The sequence below is a fragment of the Rattus norvegicus genome, chromosome 3 (genome assembly GCF_036323735.1).
Source record: "Rattus norvegicus strain BN/NHsdMcwi chromosome 3, GRCr8, whole genome shotgun sequence".
Lineage (NCBI taxonomy): Eukaryota > Metazoa > Chordata > Mammalia > Rodentia > Muridae > Rattus > Rattus norvegicus.
The window spans coordinates 11,390,188-11,401,938 of NC_086021.1; positions in this window are offsets into that span (position 1 = coordinate 11,390,188).

Below are 11,751 nucleotides of genomic sequence, written 5' to 3' on the forward strand. Positions count from 1 at the left end.
TTTCCTTGTAATGAATTCAAAACAGAGACAAACATAATTCAACCTTTAACAAGAAAAATAAAAGGAAGTGACCATCATTATACCTTAATATCCCTCAACATCAATGTGCTCAATTCCTCAACGAAAAGACATAGACTCACAGAATGGATACATAAACAGTATCGAGCATTTCGCTGTAGGCAGGAAATACACCGCACGGACAAAGACGGATACTACCTCAGAGTACATGGCTGGAAAACAAATATCCAAGGGAATTGCCTGAAGAAGCAAGCTGAAGTGGGATTCTAATGTCAAATAAAATTGACTTTCTACCAAAAGTCTTTAAAAAAGATAAGGAATGACATGGAGGGTAAAGAGGATGATGACTTCACATTCATCCAAGGAGAAACCCACCAAGATGAACTCTCAATCATATGTATCTATGCTCCAAATGAAAGGGCAACTGCATTCATAAAAGAAACCTTACTAAAGCTCAAAGCATGCAATGCACCGCAGATGATAAAAGTAGGAGATTTCAACACCTCACTCTCATCCCTGGAGAGATCATGGAAACAGAAATTCAACAGAGATGTAGAGAAACTAACAGAAATTATGAACCAAATGGATTTAACAGGTATTTATAGAACATTCCATCCTACAAATAAAGGATATACACTTTTCTCAGAACCTCATGGAACCTTCTCCAAAATTAACCATATAATCGGTCACTAAACAGGCCTCAACATATGCAGGAAGATAGAAATAATCCCATGCATTCTATCAGATGACCACACACTAAGACTGGTCTTCAACAATAACAATAATGACAGAAAACTCACGTATACGTCGAAGTTGAACAATTCTCTACTCTATGACAATTTGGTCAAGGACGAAATAAAGAAAGAAATTAAAGACTTCTTAGGATTTAATGAAAATGAAGATACAACATTCCCAAACATATGTAACTCAATGAAAGCAGAGCTAAGAGGAAAACTTATAGCTCTGAGTGCTTGGGAGAAGAAAAAGGAGAGAGCATATGTCAGGAGCTTGTCAGCACACGTAAAATCTCTAGAACAAAAAGAAATAAGTGAACCCAAGAGGTGTAGAAGGCAGGAAATAATCAAACTCAGAGCTGAAATGAACCAAGTACAAACAAAAAGGACCATAGAAAGAATCAAACACACCAGAAGCTGTATCTTTGAGAAAAACAAGAAGATATATAAACCCTTAGCCAGACTAACCTGTGGTCACAGAGAATCTATCCAAATTAACAAAATCAGAAAAGAAAAGGGATCCACAACGACAGAATCTGAAGAAATTCCAAAAATCAGGAGATTCCACCATAAAGGTCTATATACAAGAAAACTGGAAAATATGAAGGAAATGGACAATTTTGTAGACAGATACCAGGTAGCAAGGTTAAATCAGGATCAATAAACTATCTCAAAGATAGATAGGATAGATAAATCCTATAGAAATAGAAGCAGTTATTAAAGCTCTCCCAACCAAAAAGAACCCAGTTCCAGATGGGTTCAGGGCAGAATTTTATTAAACATTCATAGAAGACTTCATACAAATATTGTGCAAACTAGTGTACAAAATGGAAATGGAGCACTACCAAATGCTTCTATGAAGCCACAATTACTCTTATACCTAAACCACACAAAGACCCAACAAAGAAAGAGAACTTCAGACCAATTTCCTTTATGAATATTGATGCAAAAATACTCAATAAAATTCTTGCCAACCGAATCTAAAAAACAATCATCCATCATGATCAGGAATGCAGAGATGTTTTCATATACAGAAAACCATCAATGTTATCCAACACGTAAACAAACTCAAAGATAAGGACACATGACCATTTCATTAGATGCTGAGAAAGCATTTGACAAAATTCAACACCCCTTCAGTGTAGGGAGCGTCTCGGTAAAACATAAATGGTGCCGACATCCAGTCTCGTCTGGTAGTAAATGATTTATTGCGCATGTGCAGGCTTGTCCCCTTGCCAGGGCGGCTGTAGGATAATGAGGTGATCCGGCGCCCTCCTGTGGTGATCAACGGTATTGCACATGAGCGTGTTTTGCTACTGGCGTCAGTTCGATGGAATGGTAATATGCTAATGAGGAATTCATGCTCCGCCTATCCCTGAAGGAAAAGTAGCAGGGGTGATAGTGGGGTGATTCGTGCTCCACCAATCCCTGAAGGACAATTAGCATAGCCACAGCCTGTTGTATATATAAGGCGAGCACTTTTGCCACTCGAGGTCCCTGTATCAGCAAAAAGGTGGTCCTGCCAGAAAGGCTGTAGAGAAGAATCCGACCGTGTGGTGTCTTCCTTGCCGGACGAGGTGGGTGTGAAACTTCAGAATACAAGTTGTGGAAAGATCAGGAATTGAAAGCCCATTTCTTTCAACATAGTGAAAGAAATATACAGCAAACCTCTAGATAACATCAAACTAAATGGAGAGTAACTTGAAGCAATCCCCCAAAATCAGGGACCAGACAAGGCTGCACACTCTCTCCCTATTTATTCAAAACAGGACTCCATGTGATAGCCAGAGAAACCAGACAGCAAAAGGGGGTCAAAGGGATTCAAATTGGAAGGGAAGATATCAAAATATCACTATTTGCAGATGACATGATAGTATATAAGTAACCCCAAAAGTTCCACCAGAGAACTTCTTAACCTGATAAATAACTTCAGCAAAGTGTCAGGGTATAAAATTAACTCAAACATATCAGGAGCCTCCTCTCCTCAATGGATAAACAGGCTGAGAAAGAAAATAATGAAATCACACAGTTCACAATAGTCCCAAATAATATAAAATATCTTGGTGTGGGATTAACCAAGCAGGTGAATGATTTGTATGACAAGAAGATCAAGTCTCTGAAGAAAGAAATTGAGGAAGATCTCAGAAAATAGAAAGAACTTCCATGCTCATGGATTGACAGGATTAATATAGTAAAGATGAACATTTTGCCAAAAGCAATATACACATTCAATGCAATCTCCATCAAAATTACAACTCAATTCTTTAATAGAGATAGAAAGAGCAATTTGCAAATTCATTTGGAATAAGAAAAAGCCAGGATAGCTAAAACTATCCTCAACAATAAAAGAACTTCTGGGGAAATCATCACCCCTGAATTCAAGCAGAATTACAGAGCAATAGTGATAAAAACTGCATGGCATTCATACAGAGACAGATGGATAGACCAGTGGAATAGAATTGAAGACCCCAAAATGAACCCACACACCTATCATTTGATATTTGGCAAGGGAGATAAAACCATCCAAATGAAGAAACATAGCATTTTCCAAAAAGAGTGCTGGTTCAACAGGAAGTCAGCATGTAGATGAATGCAAATTATACCATTTTTATGACCATGAACAAAGCTTAAGTACAAGTGAATCAAGGACCTACACATCAAACCTGATGCACTCAAACAAATAGAAGAAAAGGTCGGAAAGAGTCTCGAACACATGGGCACTGGAGAAAATTTCCTGAAAAAAACACACATGACTTATGCTCTAAGATCAAGAATTGACAAATAGGACCTCATAAAACAGCAACGTTCTGTAAGACAAAAGACACTGTCATTAGGGCAAAACTACAACCAACAGATTGGGAAAACATTTTTACCAATCCTATATCTGATAGTGGGTAATATCCAAAATATACAAAGAACTTAAGAAGTTAGATTCTAGAAAGCAAAAAATATACTAATAAAATTGGGTACAGTGAGTTACAAAACATTCTCAGCTGAAGGTTATCAAATGGCCAAAAAAAACCTAAATAAATGTTCAACATCCTTAGTCATCAGGGAAATTAAAATCAAAATAAATCTGAGATTCCACCTCACACCAGTGATAATGGCTAAGATATAAATCTTAGGTGACAGCAGATGCTGGCGAGGATGTGGAGAAAGAGGAACACTCCTCCATTGTTGATAGGATTGCAGACTGTACAACCATTCTGGAAATCAGTCTGGAGTTTCCTCAGAAAATTGGACATTCCATGAACTGAGGACCCAGCTATATCTCTCTTGAACATATACCCAAAATATGGTCCAACATACAACAGAGAAATATATTCTACTCTGATCATAGCAGCCTTATTTGTAATAGCCAGAAGCTGGAAAGAACCAGATGCCCTTCAACAGAGGAATGAATACAGAAATGTGGTACATCTACACTATGGAATACTACTCAGCTGTAAAAACAATGACTTCATGAAATTCTAGGCAAATGGAATGAACTAGAAAATATCATCCTGAGTGAGGTTACTCAATCACAGAAAAACACACTTGATATGCATTCATTGATAAGCAGATATTATCAAAAAGCTTGAATTACCCATCATGCAATGCACAGACCACATGAAACTCAGGAAGGATGACCAAAATGCAGATGCTTCACTCCTTCTTTAAAAGGGGAACAAAATACCCAGAGGAGGGGATAAGGAGGCAAACTTTATAGCAGAGACTGAAGGACCTGCCGTCCACAGCCTGGACCACATGTAGCCCAGACATATACAGACACCAAAAGCAGATAAGATGGATGAAGCTAAGAAGTGCAGGCTGACAATGACTGGATATTGATCCCTCCTGAGAGACACAATGAGAATATGTCGAATACAGAGGCAAACGCCATCAGCAAACCACTGAACCAAGAACCAGACCCCAGTTGGAGGAATTAGAGAAAGGACTGAAAGAGCTGAAGGGATTTTCAACCCCATAATAATAACAATGTCAACCACCCAGAGCGTCCAGGGATCAAACCACAACAGAAAGACTGTACATGGACTGACTCATGGTTCCTACTGCATGGTGCAAAGGGTGGTCTTGCTGGAAACAATGGAATGAGAAACATTTTTTTCTGACATGGTTTGTCCCCCAGTGAAGGGGAATGTGGGGAGGGGTGGGGAGTCCTTGTGGGGATGTGAACTCCCTTATAGAAGGGTAGGGGGAAGGGTTAAGGGGCTTACATACTGGAAACCTGGGAAGGGAATAACATTCGAAATGTAAACAGGAAATACCCAACAATGAGAGAGAGACAGAGAGACAGAGACAGAGACAGAGACAGAGAAAGAGAAGAAGCAAGAGAAGGGGGGAGGATGGGGAGGTGGAGGGAGAGGGGGAGGTGGAGAGAAGAAGAAAAAGGAGAAGGAGGAGGAGGAGGAAGATGGAGGAGGAGAAGACGGAGAAGAAGGAGGAGGAGGAGGAGGAAGATGGAGGAGGAGAAGACGGAGAAGAAGGAGGAGGAGGAGGAGGAGGAGGAGGAGGAGGAGGAGAAGAAGAAGAAGAAGAAGAAGAAGAAGAAGAAGAAGAAGAAGAAGAAGAAGAAGAAGAAGAAGAAGAAGAAGAGGAGGAGGAGGAGGAGGAGGAGGAGGAGGAGGAGGAAGAGGAAGAGGAAGAGGAAGAGGAAGAGGAAGAGGAAGAGAAAGAAGAAGAGGGAATTGAAACAGAAAGAAAACGAAACTTTCATTCTCCCCATTCCCTCACTTCCTCAGCTGTTGTTGAGGCAGTCGTGTTAGTGAGATGTTATAAGTGTATTTTCTGGTGCTAATTTGAGACACCATCCCAAAGTAAACTTTAGTCTCTTACAATCTCCTTGCCCCTCTTCTGTAATGTTCCTCAGCCTTGAATCAAGTGACGTTTTGTAGATAGAGTCATTGACACTGGACTTGAACTTTCTATCCTGCATTTTGAATGGCTGGGATTTTCACTGTGATCTTTGTTGCAGAGACTGTAATTAATTCTGTATATAAGGACACATGGCTTTGATTGTTGTTAAGTATGATACTGGCTTAAGTAAGTAAGAGGCTGTACATTCTCCCCCATAACCACAGCTTCAATAGCCTTATATATGTGGGTAAATTCCAGCACCATCCACGTTCACTGAACAGGACATAAGCAAAATTAGAGAGCTGTTGGCTATCACCAAGGTATTTATGCCACTGCACTGCCCTTATGGTTATCCTGCCATGTTGATCATTATGTTTTACAGGCATCATGTGAAAAATCACTTGAACCTGACAAGAATGATGATTGTAATCACAGGTTATACCAGAAATTAGACCTGTGCCTGGCACATCTTCCTGTATAAGAATATTGACTTTCTGATAGGCAGGAGGATTTAAAAGTTAAATTTAGTCTTAACCAAAAAGAGGAAATTAAAATTTTCCTGCTATACCATGTTTAATTAATTGAAGCAAAATAAAATCTATTTACTTGATGGTGTGGAAATATCATTTAACAATATAATACTAACTCCTTTTAAGTGATTAAAAGTCACAGATAGTTGTTAGCTGTCATATTGTGTAAAATTGGCATCAAGATTGTGACGATGAAATATTCTCTGTTTTATGCAATTGCATAGTAATAATGAACAAAATTTTGTACCAAACTTCATGCTTTAGGTAACTAATTGCATGTATTCAATTGTATCTAATATAATTTCATATTAGCTAGGTGTCAAATGCATAACTATGATTAAATTATTAATTAAATATTAAAATAAGCATAGTAGAGTTACCAAGTGGACATGGAAAAATATATTATAATAATCAAAAAATATTTATTAAAAACCAAATGATGAAAACATTTTATATATAAAAGCAGCCTGGAGCTAAATGTCACCTTAAAATGTCATAGTGTGTTCCAGTGAGGTGGTTTAGCAGATAAAATTTCATGCCATGAAAAACCAAGAACCTAAATTTGATACCTACACATATATGTTTGGAAGACTTCTATATTCACTACATGACCAGAACACATAAAAGCTTACACAGAATATTAATAATGAGATTAATGAGAACAATAATAATAAGAAAAAGTAAAAACAAAACTCTAGGAACATTTTAAAGAAATAATGTATTGTATTGGCCTTAAAATACGAAATTCAACACATTTCCTTAGTACATTAACTATGAAAAGAAAAACTAAAAGGCTTTTACTTCATTCTATATGAAAGCAAAATTACATGAGATGGATTTTGTAAAGAAATAGAGAACTGCACACTGTAAAATTAACATACTCATTGCAAAGGAAAGAAACAGACACTAAACCAAGGTTCTATAAGTAAACATTTGAAGGATTTAGTGCATAATATTAACATATTTAATCCAACACATCTTACTATGATAAAGGAAAGAAAACTTGAAAAAATAATGCGTGAATGTAGTCTCAGCACCTAGAATGTGGCAAGATGTCTCAAGTTTAAAGATACCTTGAAATACATGAGAAAATGATAAATAGGTTGAATTTATTATGGAATAAATATTGTAGTATTAGCTTAGTAGTTAAGAGCACTTACTGCTCTTAAGAGCAAACATGTTCTGTTTCCAACATCCATGAAGCCACTTGTAACCAGCTGTAAAGCAGCTCCAGGGATCTGACATCTTCTGGTCTCCCCAGGTGTCTGTGTTCATGTGAACAAATCTATACATAGACGTTCACACATAACAGATCATTAAAATAAAAAAGATTCATGAATGTATTTTCTGCACATATTATGAATAGTAAGCCTTCTACATATGCAAATACAATTGATGCAAAGTAATAAGATTGGAAAAAATCACAAATAGTATGAAGAGTAAGTTAAGGATTAATGCTTACACAGTTCAGTAAGCAAAAACGCTATAACTTCACGATTGAATTGCAATAAAGATGTTAAAAAGTAACTAGCATTTGAATTTATTTTTATTTACATTCCTGCCATTGTGCCATGTCCCCTCCTCAGTTCCTGATCCCATTCCACCTCTTCCTCCCCTGACTTGAGGAGGATGCTCCCCTGACCCTGCCAGGCACCATAATCCCTGGAACCTCAAGTCTCTCAAGGATTAGGCCAGACCAGGCCGTCCTCGGCTATACATGTGTCAGGGCATCACACCAGCTTGTGTGTCCTGCCTGGTTGGTGGCTCAGTGTCTGGGAGATCTCAGCGATCCGGATTAGTTGAGACTGTTGGTCTTCCTATAGAGGTTGTCCTCCCTTCAACTTCTTCAAGCCTTCCCCTAATTAAAGAACTGACAGAAGTCAGAGACTGATACCTTTTTAAAAGATGTGTACCATTTAATTTTGAATGGCATAGTATGGGTTCAAATATAAAATTGATGGCAATATATATTTATTAGTGTCTTCTGAGATGGAAATTTGGCAATATTTATACAAGTATCGCATTACTTAACAGCCTTGACATCATTCCAACAACGTGTTTTGTAATTTATACAAAATATAATGTAAATAATCACCATTGAGTACTGTGCCTGAGTCAGTGTCCATGCTGATTTTCTGTAGCGAACTTTAGCTAATGAAAATGAAAATAATCTGAAAGGCACAATTAGGTTATTATTTAAACAAATGAGTATACTACCATTTATTAAATGCATGATATTCCATGAAGATTCCCCATGCACCTGTATTTAAGACACATTGTTAAACGAAAAACAAATGACAGAATATTGCATTATGTAATCAAATGCTCTGGGTCCTGCTAAGACTGAACCCACAGTGAACGTGATTTTTGGGGGGAGGGCGGAAATGTGGGGAGAATGGGGAGGGGAACACCCATAAAGAAGGGGGAGGGGGTAGGGGGATGTTGGCCCATAAACCAGGAAAGGGAATAACACTCGAAACGTAAATAAGAAATACTCAAGTTAATAAAAAAAAGAAAATGAAATAATGACCTGTTCTGTCCCACGGTAAGGAGAAACCTGCCTGCACCTTCTGTTCTTTCCAGTTCTTCACTTTTCCTCTTCTCCTCTGCAGATTGCTCTCTCATGTTACCAATAGTCTCTAAGTTATTCCTCTATACATTTCTTCTCAGCCCAGATCTTTTGGCTCAGTTCTCCTAAGCTTAGTTCTCCTTAGCTCAAACTGGACTTTTCAGCTCAGCCCCTCTACAGCTCAGTCCATCTGTCTCTGTCCTTCCCGTTCAGTCCTTCTCCCTAGTCCTTCTGGGTGTCTTCTCTTTCTCCTCAGCGCTTAAACATATTTCAGAATACATGATCCCGTGTTACTATCTTCATCACAAGTTCATATGAAAAATCAAAGTATAAATTGAAATATAATTTACAACTGAGAATTTTTACATGAATATCCATCAGGAGTAATTATCTGGCTAAACATTCATCACCAGGGTCAGCTCTACAGGTTCACTGAAGCTAAAACCATAGATGATAGAGAAGTTATTTACAGATAAACCCAGTCAGTATTTTATCATCTGTCCTTGCACCTGTAACAAATCGTTTGTTCTCTTTTTATGACTCTTGATGACTGTTTTACAACCTCTTGGAATGTGTTCTGAGTAGGAGAAAGTCTGTTTACTATCTCAGAACAATTAACTGGTGACACGTGGGAGACTGGCAGAGTTGTCACTGCAATTCTGACTATTAGAAAGAGACTTATAGCAGTCCCACTATAAAAGAGCTTAATAACCATTGATATAATTTTAGGAATTATTGTAGGATCATTATTAAGAATAAAGATTCATCTATTTGTCTGTATAGCATCACTACGGGACAGTACAACTTCGTAGGCCTGCAGAGATCTGCTCCAAAGGGGTGTGCTCTTACTCAATGATTGTTATATATGTCTAATAATACCAACAAGAATAGCATTTTAATAGCAGGAAACTTTCCCAAAATGAATCCCTTACAGCCTTTCTTAATAAGGGCGAACCAGTTGTGGATAGTAAAATAATCCGAGGCTGTCCATCTCAGGATGATCACATGCTAGTTATTAGCTTGTCCTGTTATGGCTCCTGACACTTTCTTCTCAGTCTCACATCGTACCTTCTCCAAAACTGATAATATGATCCATCACAAAACAGGCCTCAACATATACAAGAAGATTGAATTAATCCCATGCATCCTATGAGATCACTACAGACTAAGAATGGTCTTCAATAACAACAAGAACAACCAAATACCCACATATACATGGTAACTGAGGAATGATTTACTCAATGAGAACTTGTTCAACGAAGAAATAAAGAAAAAAAATTAAAGACTTTTTATAATTTAATGAAAATGAAGGCATAACTTGGGAACACAAAAAAGCAATGCTAAGAGGAAAGCTCATAGCTCTGAGAGCCTCCACAAAGAAACATGAGCTATGATACACTAGCAGTTTGACAGAACACCTGAAATCTCAGAACCAATAAAAATCCAAATACACCAAGAGGACTAAACAGCAGGAAATAATCAAACTCCGGACTGAAATCAACCAAGTAGAAACAAAAGGAATTATATAAAGAATCAACAAAACCACTAGCTGGCTCTTTGAAAAATCCAGAAATAGGTAAATTCTTTATATTCAAATTAAAAATAACAAAATCAGAAGTGAAATAGAGATATAACCATAGAAAATGAGGAAGCTCAAAAAATTATCAGATCCCTATACTTAACAAAACGGGAAAGTAAGGATTAAATGGATAATTTTCTAGACAGATACAAGTTACCAAAGTTGAATCAGTAGCAGATAAACCATCTAAATACTCCCATAATTCGTAAAGTAGTAGAAGCAGTCATTATGTCTCCCAAACAAAGATCCCAGGACCAGAAAGGTTTAGTACAGAATTCTCTGAGACGTTCATAGAATACCTAATACCAATATTCTCCAAACTATTCCACAAACTAGAATTAGAAGGAACACTACACAGTTCCTTCTCTGATGCCACAGTTATGCTTATAAGTAAAGCAAGCAAAGACCCAACAAAGAAAGAGAATTTCAGACCAATTTATTCATGAATATCCCTGCAAAAATTCTCAGTAAATTACATGCAAGCCAAATCCAAGAAGACATCAAAACAATGATCCATCATGGTCAAGTAGGCTTCATCCTGGAGATACAGGGATGGTTCTATATACAGAACCTGATCACTAATCAAACTAATCTCATTATAAATACAAATTCAATGAAAACAAAACAAGCAATCATCTCATTAGATACTGAGAAAGCATTTTACAGAACCTACCCCTTCATGTTAAAAGTCTTGGAAATATCAGAAATTCAAGGACCATACTGAAGCACAGTAAACACAATATACAGCAAACCAGTAGCCAACATCAGACTAAATTGACAGAAACTTAATGCAATCCCACTAAAATCAGGAACTAGACAAGGACACCCACTCTCTCCCTACATTTTCAATATAGTGTTCGAAGTCCTCGCCAGAGTAGTTAGAAAACAAATGGAGGTAAAGGGATACATATTGCTAAGGAAGTATTCAAAATGTCACTATATGCAGATGATCTGACCCCACAAATCCCACCAGTGAACTTCTAAGCCTGATAAACAACTTTAGCAAAGTGGCAGAGTATAAAATTGATTCAAACAAATCAGCAGCATTCCTCTATCAAAAGAGAAACAGGCTGAGAAAGAAATTACGGAAATGACACCCTTGACAATAGTCAGAAAGCATATAAAATACCTCAGTGTGACTCTATCCAAGCAAGTGAAAGATATATTTGACAAGAACACATGTCTCTGAAGAAATAAATTGAATATCTCAGAAATTAGAAAGATCTCCCATGTTTGTGTTTTGGCAGGATCAATATTGTATAAATGGCCATTTTGCCAAATGCAACCTACAGATTCAATGCAATCCCCATCAATATTCCGACTCAATTCTTCACAGTCATAGAAATGGCAGTTTGCAAATTTATTTGGAATAAAATTAATCCCATGATAGAGAAAACTATTCTGAAAAATAAAAGCATTCTGGGGAAATCACCATCCCTGAGCTCTAGTTGTATTACAGATCAA